Genomic DNA, 12,710 nt, shown 5'->3' with positions numbered 1-12,710 from the left:
TTTGCCGCTGCCACCACCAGCATCACCCCTGGGTCCTGGTGGGGTAGCAGAGTCAGCCCTGAATCAGAGTCAGGGAAGTGTTTCTAGACCCTTCCTCCTTCTGGTCCAGACTCACCGACTCTGCCAGCGCCGCTGCAGCAATAGCCCCCTCGGTGCCCCACTGTCCCTGCTCACTGAAGTCCCCAGGGAGCCTTCCACGAGGTGATCCAGAGCACCTGGCACCTTGACCACTGTCCACGAGGCTCCACCCTTCCTGGGTCCCTGCTGTGCGACAGTCGCTTTATCTAAGGGCTTCCCTCATCTCTGTCCCTCCACGGCCTCTCTGACCCCTCACCTGCCTGGTCTTACTTCAACTTTCATCACCTGGCACCTGTTTCTCACTTTGTGGTCCATCTCCCCCTCCACCCAATGTCAAATGCACACTCCACAAGAGCCAGAATTTGTTTTCTCCATTGCCGGTTACCAGCGGGGAAATGTGTGGGGTGTATTAATTAGGGATTTGAGATTAACATGCACACGACTATATATAAAATAGAGAACCAACAAGGACCTACTGTAGAGCACAGGGAACTCTAGTCAATATCTTGTATTAACCTATGATGGAAAAGAAGTTATGTATAACTGAATCACCTTGCTATACACCTGAAACATTGTATATCAACTATACTTCAATTGAAAAAAAAAAAAGGCTGCCTGAGGCTGAAAGTGAGGCTGTCCTCTTGGGCCTGCGGGGGGAGGCTGTGGGCGTGTGACTCTCTGCTGCCTCCTCCTCGGGGCAGGGGGGTGTCAGACTGGGGCTGTTGCTCGAGGGATTTTTATTTATTTATTTATTTTTGGCTGCGTTGGGTCTTCGTTGCTGCGCGCGGGCTTACTCTAGTTGCGGCGAGCGGGGCTACTCTTGGTTGCGGTGAGCGGGCTTCTCATTGTAGTGGCTTCTCTTGTTGCGGAGCACAGGCTCTAGAGCACAGGCTCAGTAGTTGTGGCGCACGGGCTTAGTTGTTCCACGGCATGTGGGATCTTCCTGGACCAGAGTTTGAACCCGTGTCCCCTGCATTGGCAGGCGGATTCTTAACCACTGCGCCACCAGGGAAGACCTGCTCGAGGGATTTTTAGAAGAGCTCTCCCTAAGGCTCTGGTTAGTAGCCTGGTGTTGATGAACTTGGATGACGAAACAAAATGATCCGCATTTTCACCACGGCCTCATTGATATTTAGCATTTTCTTGACTTATACATGAGCTAAGCTCTCCCCATGGTCATTGGCAGGACTTGTGATTTTGTCACTGATACCATTCACATATTTTCAGGGCACATTATAGTTGTTGCAGGTATCTTGGTATCTGTTTTTTGCTCATATTATAACTATCAGGGACACCACTAGATCATTTTATTTAACAAGTTAATAAAGAAGCATGTCGACCACAAATTTATTTTTGTACTATTTTGGTATCTGATGTCAATGTCATTGATTTGCTTTGAGATCCTATGTGTTCTATTTTATGAATTTAGAAACATTTCCTGAGGAGCAGTCCACAGGTGTCGCCAGAGAGCCGAGGGGATCCACGACACACAGAGGAAGAGGTTCTTGTCTATGGGGTTGAGGGTCCCATCGAGATAGAAGATGGAACCTTGGCTGTCGGGAGGAAAAGGTCTCCTTCAGACCAGAAGCCTCGGCCCCTCGCATTCAACCTTGCTGCCGGTAGGGCCTGGGACTTGGGCCAAGGGTGACCTTGGCCTTGGCATGAAGGAGCTAAACCTTTCCCCTATCCAGGCCTTTCTGTCAGCTCTCCCATCCCTTCCCTCCAATTCTCTTTCCATTCCAGCCCCAACTCTCCCCACTAAGCACCATGAAGGCCCCTTGTATCCTCCCAGGATTTGCTACTGTCATAGAGGGAGACACATGACCTTGCCCTTCCCTGGTTGTCAAGGTGAGGACACCTGTGTGGAAGTGTTTACAAAGCCAGTTGCCACTCCTGGGCACCCAAGTCCCTAATCTAGACAGAGCCTTACTATTTTGGACAAACACTAAATTCATAAAGACAGATGATCAAATTTTCCTATCAGGTTCAAACAGAACACTAAACTGTAGTGACGAATGAGTCTCTTAAGTCCAAAGCAAAGATTTGCAGAAAGGATGTTGGTAGGAAGGAAAATGTAGAAAGAGTAAAAAACAGTTATCCATGTCGGCAGATCACGTAACCTGTTATTCTCATGAAATACTTTCTTCTGTTTAGTTTCCTTAGTGGAGGCTGGAGAATGTAAAGGAGACAATAGGAATTACTTTATTTTAGTCTCAATCATGAAGGCCACTGTGTGAACTTGGGCAAGTCACCGAAACGTATTTCATTTCTCATTTTATGAACCAGTCATTTTCTCTCTGTGTATCTCTCTTTTTCTCTGTGTCTCTGTCTGTCTCTCTGTCTCTGTCTCTCTGTGCCTCTGTCTGTCTCTCTTTAACACACACACACACACACACATACACACACACAGTAGTTAAGGTCTAAGTCCCACTCCCGTTTTCATTCTCTGCATGAAGAGACTCCATGGCATCAAAGCCCGTACACAGCACCCTCTGCAGATTCAGCTCCTGGCTACAGCCCCATCTCCTTTCTCAGGTCCCAAGAATATTATGTGACCAAGTGTTAATATCTGAAAAATGCTTTGAAGTCTTGTGAAGAGACACTATATTAAAGGATTCTTAAAAAATCATTATCCTGCCTAAAATGTAGAACCATGCCCAGCAAGAAGGCTGTGATTGTGTGAGCAGGCCAAGCTAATGATTTAGAAGTTATCATTGTAACAACAAATCAACTCAGACCATAAATTAGGTCCTAAAATAAGCCTTCGGACCTCTGAGTCTTCATCTTACTCTTGAGCAAGTCTTTAGAATAGAAATGTGTCTCATTTCATCACACATATAACCTACTTTCACATCGAAATATTCTTCACAGAATGTGACCACTTGCCAAATTTAGAACACGATAAACCTTTTTTTTTTGTCGGGAGAGGGCTGGGAGGGATCCTGACTTTCTTGAAAAAAAAAAAATTCACATTGCAAAATGCAGGGACGAATATATCCCACTTCCAGAATATATATGGCTGGTTCAGTCGCCACAATCCAAAAGCGCCATCTGAGCATCTATTTTTCCAAGCAGTTGAGAGAAATGATGTGTACATTTTTCATGTGTAATTAGGCAGTGTAAGGCGATCCCCGCTGCCGACGGGCTGCCGCTGCCCTCGTCGGGTGAATGGCTTCCAGATTTCACCCCCATCTCTTCTGTCTAGACTCTACGTTGCTACTTTTTTTTCCTCCTCGCTTAAAACAGACTCCAACATAAAATGCCAAAAACAGAAGTTTTGTCCGTCTTCCTCATAAAGATGTGGGACAGAGCTCGCTCTGCCAGACAAGCAGGGGCCCCAGACTTTCATAAGACACGTGTCATCTGAAGCTGGCATTAAAGATTGTCCAGGCGTTTCAGCGGGTCATGCAAACCTTTTTTTTTTTTTTTTTAAATATGGTTTTCATTAAGAAAGAGAGTATTTCTAGAGAGGTGTGGTGCAGTTTAGAGCTGGGGAGCGAAGGGTAGGAAGAGAGGCGGGGAACAACAATGCTGTTATTGATGCCGCTGCTGAAATGTACATTGTCTTATAAAAGGGCTTTTGGGGAGTGAAAAAATCATCTCATTCTATTACCAGGGGCCTATCTTGTTGAGTGTGCTGATAATTCAGGTTAAAATCTAGTCACTAAATAGAAGAAAATGGAGAAGTTCTTATGACACTAATGCCACTTATTAATTGTAAGAATTTTTACGTATCCTGTTCTGGGGGGGAGTAAAAAAGTCATTTTTTAAAACTTAGACTTAGAAAAACCCATATTATTACTGAATTTATTTAATAAGATGAGATGCTTATTATAAAGATGAGACAGGTAGTTGAAGGTCCGTGTGATTTGACCAACAAGGGCTGGGGTGGATTCACATTTTGGTTGTTTAAAGCTGCCTTGTTTAATCTCATCCCAAACTTCTGCAGTTTCTGTGGAGATGAAGTTCATATTCTTCTGTTTACCAAGCTGCTTCCATATGCGATCAACAAACAAAGATAATAATATAGAAAATCATTTTTAAAGAAAAGGATGAATAAAGTAGTGCTGTTTATTGGGTATCAAAAATAAAATAATACTTTCTCAGAAAGCTGAAGACGGGTTTCAGTTTTCACTGAAAGCAAAACAGAAGTAGTGAACGCGCAGTATGAAAATAAGCTTCCAATCAGTAAATGATAAGAAAATTCAAATACTTCTGTATGTTTTCTTTTTCTGTCTCCCCTCTCTAGTCTATTTTAAAATACACCCCACAGAGTGGTACCCATGGGGCTGTTAACTAGAGGTTTAAAACCTGAGAACCTAGTTGTAGTTTGTGTTATAAACTCTTTAGGGATTACTGCTAGCCTTTTACTAAAAATAGGCAAAATCATCCTCATATTATAGAACTTGGGTAGAATTTTCAAATCTTCAGAATCAGTGAATTTGCCGACTTTTTAAAAAATCTGCTTTATACGTTGGTACTATGTAGGCTGTAGAAAATCAACTGTATCTTAATTGTTTCAAAGGCGATTCAGCAGCCACTAAGCTGAAACGAATGATCCAACAACACTTTAAAAACTCCTGCATTTACCAGTGTTCCAGAGAACTTGAGAACTAGAAAAAGGGGGAGAATTGACTCGATTTTGAAAACTCCTCAACCTCAGCAAAAAGACCAAAGTCCTTACAGCTGAGAAATGAAAAGCCAGCTGTGTGAGGCGGAAAGAGACAAACGGTAAGAGAAGAAGGGGGTTTCTGACACCTTGAGTAAGAGAGTTTTGTGGGCCAAGGAGGTCCGGGAACACCCCACAACATAATTTCACTTTTGAATTTAGGACCAATTTTCTTAATAGTGCTAGACCCCAGCACTAAATGTTTCTTTAAAAACATTACAAACCCTTTAGGAGGCACTGCTGGCCTTTTACGCAAGACCGTGCAAATTCATGCTTAGATTATAGAACACAGGTTGAATTCCCAAATCTTGAATCAATAAACACAACAAAAATCCAAATATGTGTCATATACGCTGTGTCGAATGCATGTTATGCCTTTACTCCTAATTTAAATGTGTGTGTTTGGATTTTATTCGATGAGGATAATAATATGTCTATAAAGCAGGATTTAACTTTAATCTATGGAATTTCTATTCCAAGATTTATCTGCTTTGACCCCTGCTCACTCACACAGTGATTTTATTTATAATGTTTGTATCAATAGTCGTCATCCGGGGCTTCCCTGGTGGCGCAGTGGTTGAGAGTCCGCCTGCCGATGCAGGGGACACGGGTTCGTGCCCCGGTCCGGGAAGATCCCACATGCCGCGGGGCGGCTGGGCCCGTGAGCCATGGCCGCTGAGCCTGCGCATCCGGAGCCTGTGCTCCGCAACGGGAGAGGCCACAACGGTGAGAGGCCCGGATACCGCAAAAAAAAAAAAAAAAAAAAAAAAAAAAAATTGTCATCTGCCTTGCTGTGATTTTGCTTGGACGTCTAAATACAGCTTCCTAGATGGATATAGTTTACATCTACTTAAAATTAAATAGCTTCTTATCTAATCTGTTATTGCATCTGAGTTCACCAGAGTGACTCATGAACTGAGTCCATTTCTCTCTCTCATTACACTTAGCACAGTCCTCTGCAAGGATGAGTTTGCATACCTCTCTCCCCCATCACACCATGAATTCCTGGGGGCAGAAGGCATATCATCTTTTCATCCTTAGTGCCTGGCATGATGCATACACTCACTAGCTGCTTAAATGGATGTGTGCTTCTCCAGTTGGTGCCTGATACACTTTCGGTGGAGTGAAGAAAGCACAAAGGCAATAAATCTCAGTTTGAACCGCTTACAGGAAGCCCACCTAGGTTCCCGAGGTCAGAAAAGATTTCGCCTGCAGCTAAACTCTGCAATCATACTCTGCCTTCCTTCTAGAGCCCTTATTTTACATATCCTTTTTGTAGATTCTTGTGTAGGCGACTTAATTTCCTTATAAGGAAGTGAGCTCGGGAAAACTGGGATCATTTAGTTCTACATCTCTGTACTGCGCATTGCACCAGGCATGGGAAAGCGTGTGTTGTGGGCACAGGGGCCATAATCGTTTGAATTTCTCTTTTACGTCTGCCCAGCACGTCGCAAGTGCATGGGAAGCAAGTCATCTTGTTGGGTGTTTCTTTATGCGGTGCTGTGCTCACGGCCAAGAGAAAGGCAATTTTTGATTAAGCTTTATTTTTCTCTGGAAAATATCTAAATGCTCTACTCTGTCTTTATGTGTCAAATGACCACCACAGATTGTCCTGGAAGTGAGAGGACATTTTGGCCAAACAGAGGCTGAGAAACATGGCTTCTGGCTGTAACTCAGACTCTGATGTATTCATTTAAAATGAGGAGAAACGAAACCCCAGGAAAGTCTGATGATGCATTTAACTGTAATAGAATTTAGAGATCTCTCCACGGCAAAACCCGAGACCCAATTTGCCAAACGGACGGGTGTGGAGCCCTCCACAGTGCCAGTCATAGAAACACTTCTGCCAAGACAGGAACAACAGCCTACGGTGCAAAGCATGCCATCTGCATGGGCTCAAATTCTGCATGCTGGTGCATAATTTTTTTTTTTTCTGTTCACATCAGAGAACACAGGGTTGGAGTTGTTTTCAGAAGACTTAAGTAGCACTCATTTAAATTATTCAAAAGTTGTACTTGGCTGAAAGTTGAGTTTCATTCCTTCTTAAACTGGGATCATTTCCAAGGATTGTTAAAAAAAAAAAATCTCAGTGACTTTAGTGGTGAAAGAATGTAACTAATTTGGTGATAGCCCCCATAGAAACAGACAGCTAGCTCAACAGACGTGGTCTGGTCTGAGGCGATGTGGCCCGCGGTGGGACCTGGGGGCTGGCGGGGCTCTGCTGGAGCTCATGAAAGGGGCTCAGTCCCAGGAGTGGCCGCACAGGCGGTGGGAAATGGCAGGGCTGTGGAGAGGCAGAGCTGCCACGGCTTATACCCGCTCGCGGGGGGAGATCATAAAAAGTATGTAACTTTCATCTTAATTGCCAAGAGTAAATGGACAGCTGAGGCTGCCTATTCATTAGCAATTTGACTCTCGTGTGCCGGCCTAGAAACAATACGCAGGGGGAAAACTACTCTTTAGAACCGAACGCCTTGGAGAGAAGGTCCACGTTTTCTTTTCTTTGGAACATGGGCTGTGAGGCCCTGGGTTCTGGGGTTGTCTTTCCACGATGATGATTTGGAATTGTCTGCTGAACCCCATCATCAATGAACAGAACTCTGGACCTGATTGATTAATGGAATGAACACAAATTGGCCTGCCTCAACTTAGACACATTTGGAAGAGAGTGTGTGTTTCCACAGAAGTATATATTCTTCCTATCTATCTGTCTGTCTATCTATCTATCTATCATCATCTATCTATCCATCAATCATCTCTTTTCTATCAATCATCTATCTATTAAATATCTATCTATCAACTATCAATCATTTATCTTTGTATCTTTTTATCTATCATTTATATCAATCTATCAGTCATCTGTCTTTCTATCTTTTTATCTATCTGTCATTTATATATTTTTTATCTATCTGTCATTTATATCATTTATTTATAGAATAGATATCATCTATTCTATCATCTATTCTTTCTATCTATCATATATTATTTCTATTTATTATATCTATCTATCATCTATTTATTGTCTATCATATCTATCTACCTATAATATCTATCAATCATCTATCTAACATATCTATCTACCATATCTATCTACCATCTATCATATCTATCTACCATCTGTCATATCTATCTATCATCTATTATATCTATCATCTATCATATCTATCTATCATGTCTATCTACCATCTATCAGATCTATCATCTATCTATTGTCTATCTATCTATCATCTATCTATCTCTCAAACAACTCACACAAACTACATCATGCTTTGTTCTTAGCTCGTGTATTTTAATCCAAGCCAAAGCAGATCCAATTTAATTCCTTTCAAACCCATTTAAAAAACATTTATTCAATATCGGCCATGTGCCAGGCTCTGAGAATACTAAGATAAATAGGACAAAACCAAGCAGTGAGCAGCCTGCCTGTTTGGCAGGAGACAGAGGCTGATGTCATCAGTGCCCTGTGCTGAGTTCCGTAGTGGACAAGTGTGTGAACCACGGTGGACACGGTGCAGCCTGGCCTGTGGAAGGGGCGGCGTGAGAAACAGCCACGACTGCCGACTGCCCTGTGCGATGCTCTCTGCCACCATGTTCTCTCTGACGTGCACAGAAAGACGAGCACCTACGTTCTCAGTGCCCAGTGGGTCTGTGTTGCACTGGGAGCTGCGCTCTGTGCCAGGCGGGGCTCTTTTCCTCATGAGTCATGCGGTCCATGTCACCCGTCGGCGATGCAGGTGACACCGCGTGTATTTTACCCTGACCTCCCCGGACTTCTTTCTGTGAGGGGACAGGGGTGTGCTGTTTGCCTTGGCGGTGATGGTTGGAAGGGCGAGGTTAGGGAGCTTTGGGCATTTTTAGACAGTGGCAGAGATGCCACCTTCTTTGTCACCAGCATCCTCACCAGTCAGGTTGTGAGAGGGTGAGGCCCCAAATCTCTCAAGGTCCAATTCTCCACAGACGTGGCCTTCTGGCTCATTCGGGGTTCTAGAACCTTGTGCTGTTTGTACCGCAAGGGCCACCCCTGGATCAGGTCCACAGGTCTGCTCTGTACTGACACTGGCAGGATGAGGGTCAGGGCACACGTGGACAACAAACGGCCCCTTGGTGATGTTTTGTATGGCTCCCATCAAACGCAGACTTGAGACAGGGCTTTGGGTTCAAGAAGTTTATCTGGAAAGTGATCCCAGCAAGCAAGAGTGAGGGAGTGGGGAAGAGGGATGGGGGAGGGCAAACCAATGAAAAGCACGTGTTCTGGGCGTGATTTCTGCACCAATGGGCAGTCAGGGCCCAATCCATGGAAACCCTCTGAGGAGCCGTGTAGAATATGCTTCAGAGTTGTGTCTCTGAGCTGGGACATTGGCCCACGACCTGCCACCCCTCATGGTTGAGGGCTGGGATCTGTGCCTCCCCGGCACTCCTGGGCTGCCTTGCAAGCTCTGGGCACCCCAGAGAAGGCTTCTCCAAGCAGCCAGAGAGGCTCAGACAGAAACGTGGACGCAGGAGGAAATGGTCCACCAGGCTATGGGTGAGCTCGAGGGGCCGGTGGGGTCCAGGGCAGGGCGTAGACTGCTTTGATCATCTTTAGGTACCAGGAGGTGAGTTAAGTCACAACTGCGTGAGATTTAGGATGTGATGCTAAAGTCCGTGAATCAACAGACATTTGTAAGATGGACTATCTTTCCAACGCTGTGCTTGATGCTACGAAAATGAAAATGGTAGGCTGTGCACAGTTAAAAAAGAGTGGGAGAGGAGACTGGGTATATTGAAAGATTCATGTAAGGAAGTGATGGGTATCAAATCACAAAGAAAACCTGGACCCAGATTGTGGGTCCATATCTATGTAAAACAAATATCTATGTCAAGGAATCACAAATCTTAATTCATGCCATGATTTACACATTCAGAGAAAGGGGATTTCTTCAGTGACTCTGAGCTCCCTCCTCTGTCCCAGCTGCTGGTTAGCGGGAAAAATATTTGCTTTATGAGTGGGTCTGGTTAAGCACCTCTAGCCTGATCCAATAAATTAAACAGTTTCTCTAGACAGGGGTAGGCCTCCCTGGTCTTCCCAAAGACTGGTACTCATCCAGTCTTTCACAGACTGGTACCCATCCAGGGACCACACTTGGAGTAGCACCGTCTTCTGGAAGAGATGGGCTCTCAGACATAAACCCTGAGGTTTCAGGGGAAGGTCCCTTATCCTCCTGGTTGTCACTCACCCTGCTGGCAGCCTTGTGACCAGAGCCTGTGGCTGGTGGGGCCCATTGTTCAGACCCCTTCTGGGCACCACCGAGGCTTGGCCGAAACCTCCACCTGGCCTGTGAGCCCAGAGGTTAACTTCCAATGGTGACAGTGATCTTACCTAACCATGTGGGCTCCGGGGATCACAACTCAGAATCCACGCCACACGGGGGGACATGTGAGTCCCCCTCTGTCACCCTGGGCCCTGGGGCGTGGGAGCTTCCAGGTCCCTCATTAGGGATTGGGTGTCAGAACCCCCTTTTCCCCACTGTTGGCCTCACATTCCTGCACCTCTGCACAGAAGCAGAATGAGGCAATAGGGACCCAGACTTTCTTATTCACGACTCCTCCCTTTATCTCTCACCCATCCGTGGGCCTCAGAAGGGGGTGGGCTTTCCCCTATATTATGTTCTCCTCTCCTGAATCCAAATGCCCAGCTAAATCTTGATGGCAAATAGAACTCTAATCTCCACCACCATGGGAGGACTCCCTGAGCAGGGTGCTCCAGGCCTGTGCAGTGCTGATAAGGGCCGAGGGTCTTCGAGAAAGGAGCTTTTGTCCTGTCCCTTAATCCTACTTGCATGTCAGAATCTTCTACCTTTAGTTTCTTCTGCAACAAATCTTAATCCCCCTTCCCCTCCATGCAGGTAGGTAGACATGGAGGTGAAGAGATTGCCCTCTGCAAGGCTTGTCCATGATTTCCAAATTCTCACCTGGTGCACTAGAAATGCATCTGGAATCTACCCAATGGGCAAGACGTGCTCCTGAAGGCTTCTGAAGTGATGGTGTGATGGTGTGATGGGTGTGGTGTGATGAGGTGAAGGCCCTTTGGCCAGATGGTACTTGGCATAGTGCCGGGGAGTGGGTGGCAGTTAGGAGACAGCCTCCGTGGCCAGCGGCTATAAAAGCTCAAGTGAGAGGCCTGGACCCTGGGAATAGACAAAGCAGCTGTCCATGGGAACTGTGGTGACTCAGTATGGCCGATGGCGACCATTTAGCTATAGGCCAAGTGAAGAGCAGGTTCAAAGGTCAATTCTTATTGAGTTCCAAAGTGTGAATGATGCAGTTACAAGAAACTGGTGCTGTCCCAAGGCTGGGAAGGCTTGCTGGAGGGCGGGAATTAAATTAGGCTCAGGGCTGGCCAAGACAGGTCCAGAAGGAGACTTTGAATAAGGAAGGGTGATGAACTGGCCACACAGTGAAAACTCCCAAGATCTGGGTCTGAGTCTTGACTCACTTTGGAGCCCTTTGAACTGGAGTGCCTCAGGCCTTGTTCCTACTGCATAAGTGACTGAAAGGCACCTGCATGATAAACATGCCTGTTGAATGGTAGACCACAATGAAGAAAGGAAGAACATTCCAGGAAACGGGGGCAAAATGAGGAAGAAATCCTAAGGTTCTAGGATTTGGGGACTGAGTGAGGATTGACACTAAACACAGAAGGGGGGCAGTCTGGCCAGACAACTGTTTTGGGGGACAGAGCTCATCTCTGAAGCGCATTTTCTGAATTATCTCATTAGATAGAGATTCTGGACTTCCTTCCTTATTCAATGAATGACCGTCATTTCAACAGCGTGATCGTTGACCCTGGAGGTCCATGCCTATGACCTGGGGAGTTTCAAACATCTGTATTGGTGCTATAGACCTCCCTGTCCCCCAAGATTCTGATTCATGTGGTCTGAGATGGGGTCAAGAGAACGGCATTATTTTTGAAGCTGCCCGGTGGTTTTGACGTAGAGGCAGGGCTCTGATCACTGCTGTGTAGACCTCAGTTCTCCACCCACGCCTGGACTGAAATGTGAGGGAACCTCTGCCCAGAGGGTGCTGTTCTCCCTGCATGGGTGCACGGAAGAGAAGCAGGAGTGTGTGCTCAGGGCTTATTGAAGAGAGGTGTAATTTCTACTATGTGCCCTCAATTAATCAATCAGTTAGTCACAATGCAAAAAGCAGGGAGATAAAGATGAATAACCCAAATTCTCCCCTGGGAGTTCCTTTGTTAGGAACTTTGAGGTCATCCACTCCAATAGCCTCAGTTAATAGATAAGAAATTTGAGATTTCAATCAAGAGGCCATGACTTGCCCAAGGTCATAAGGCTGGTAAGTGTTGGATTCCTCTTCTCACTCATTCCTTGTCAACTGTCTGTGTATTTTATCTGAAATAGACTTTTCATCCATTTAAATTATATCAGGTCACCCATAATCATAGAATAATAATTTTCTATTCTAGGATACAAAAGAAAATCATTAAGATATTGATTTTATTTGCACTGAGGCACTGTTATGCTAAGGCCTTTATCAATACAAAAATAAATCACTGAGTTGTGTCAACTTTCTAAAAATGCAACTATTCTCGCACTCATGAGTAATCCCATTGATGAAAATGTACATGACGAAACTGTTCATTGATAGAATTAGTGTCACAGTATGTATGTGAAGCTCACAAGCAAATAAGTATAATAAGTATAATCATCAGAAGAGCGGCAGCAAATCTCCTGATGTGTCCTATGTAATTCCATTTTAAAAATGCAAATACAGTCTCCCGATCCATTTTGTATAACCTTTGTCACCAAAGCTCACTGACAGATGTACAATGTGTTTCATATCAACTCGTCGTGCGCATTATGCAAGTTGATAGGAATTATGCATTATGCAATTTTATGGAGCAGTTTGTGGTCACCACGTGTTATTAAGAACTGCTGTGTGTACTGCAGGCTTAAACTACATC

Source organism: Orcinus orca, chromosome 5 (assembly GCF_937001465.1).
Source record: "Orcinus orca chromosome 5, mOrcOrc1.1, whole genome shotgun sequence".
Lineage (NCBI taxonomy): Eukaryota > Metazoa > Chordata > Mammalia > Artiodactyla > Delphinidae > Orcinus > Orcinus orca.
This window is presented reverse-complemented; position numbering follows the sequence as displayed.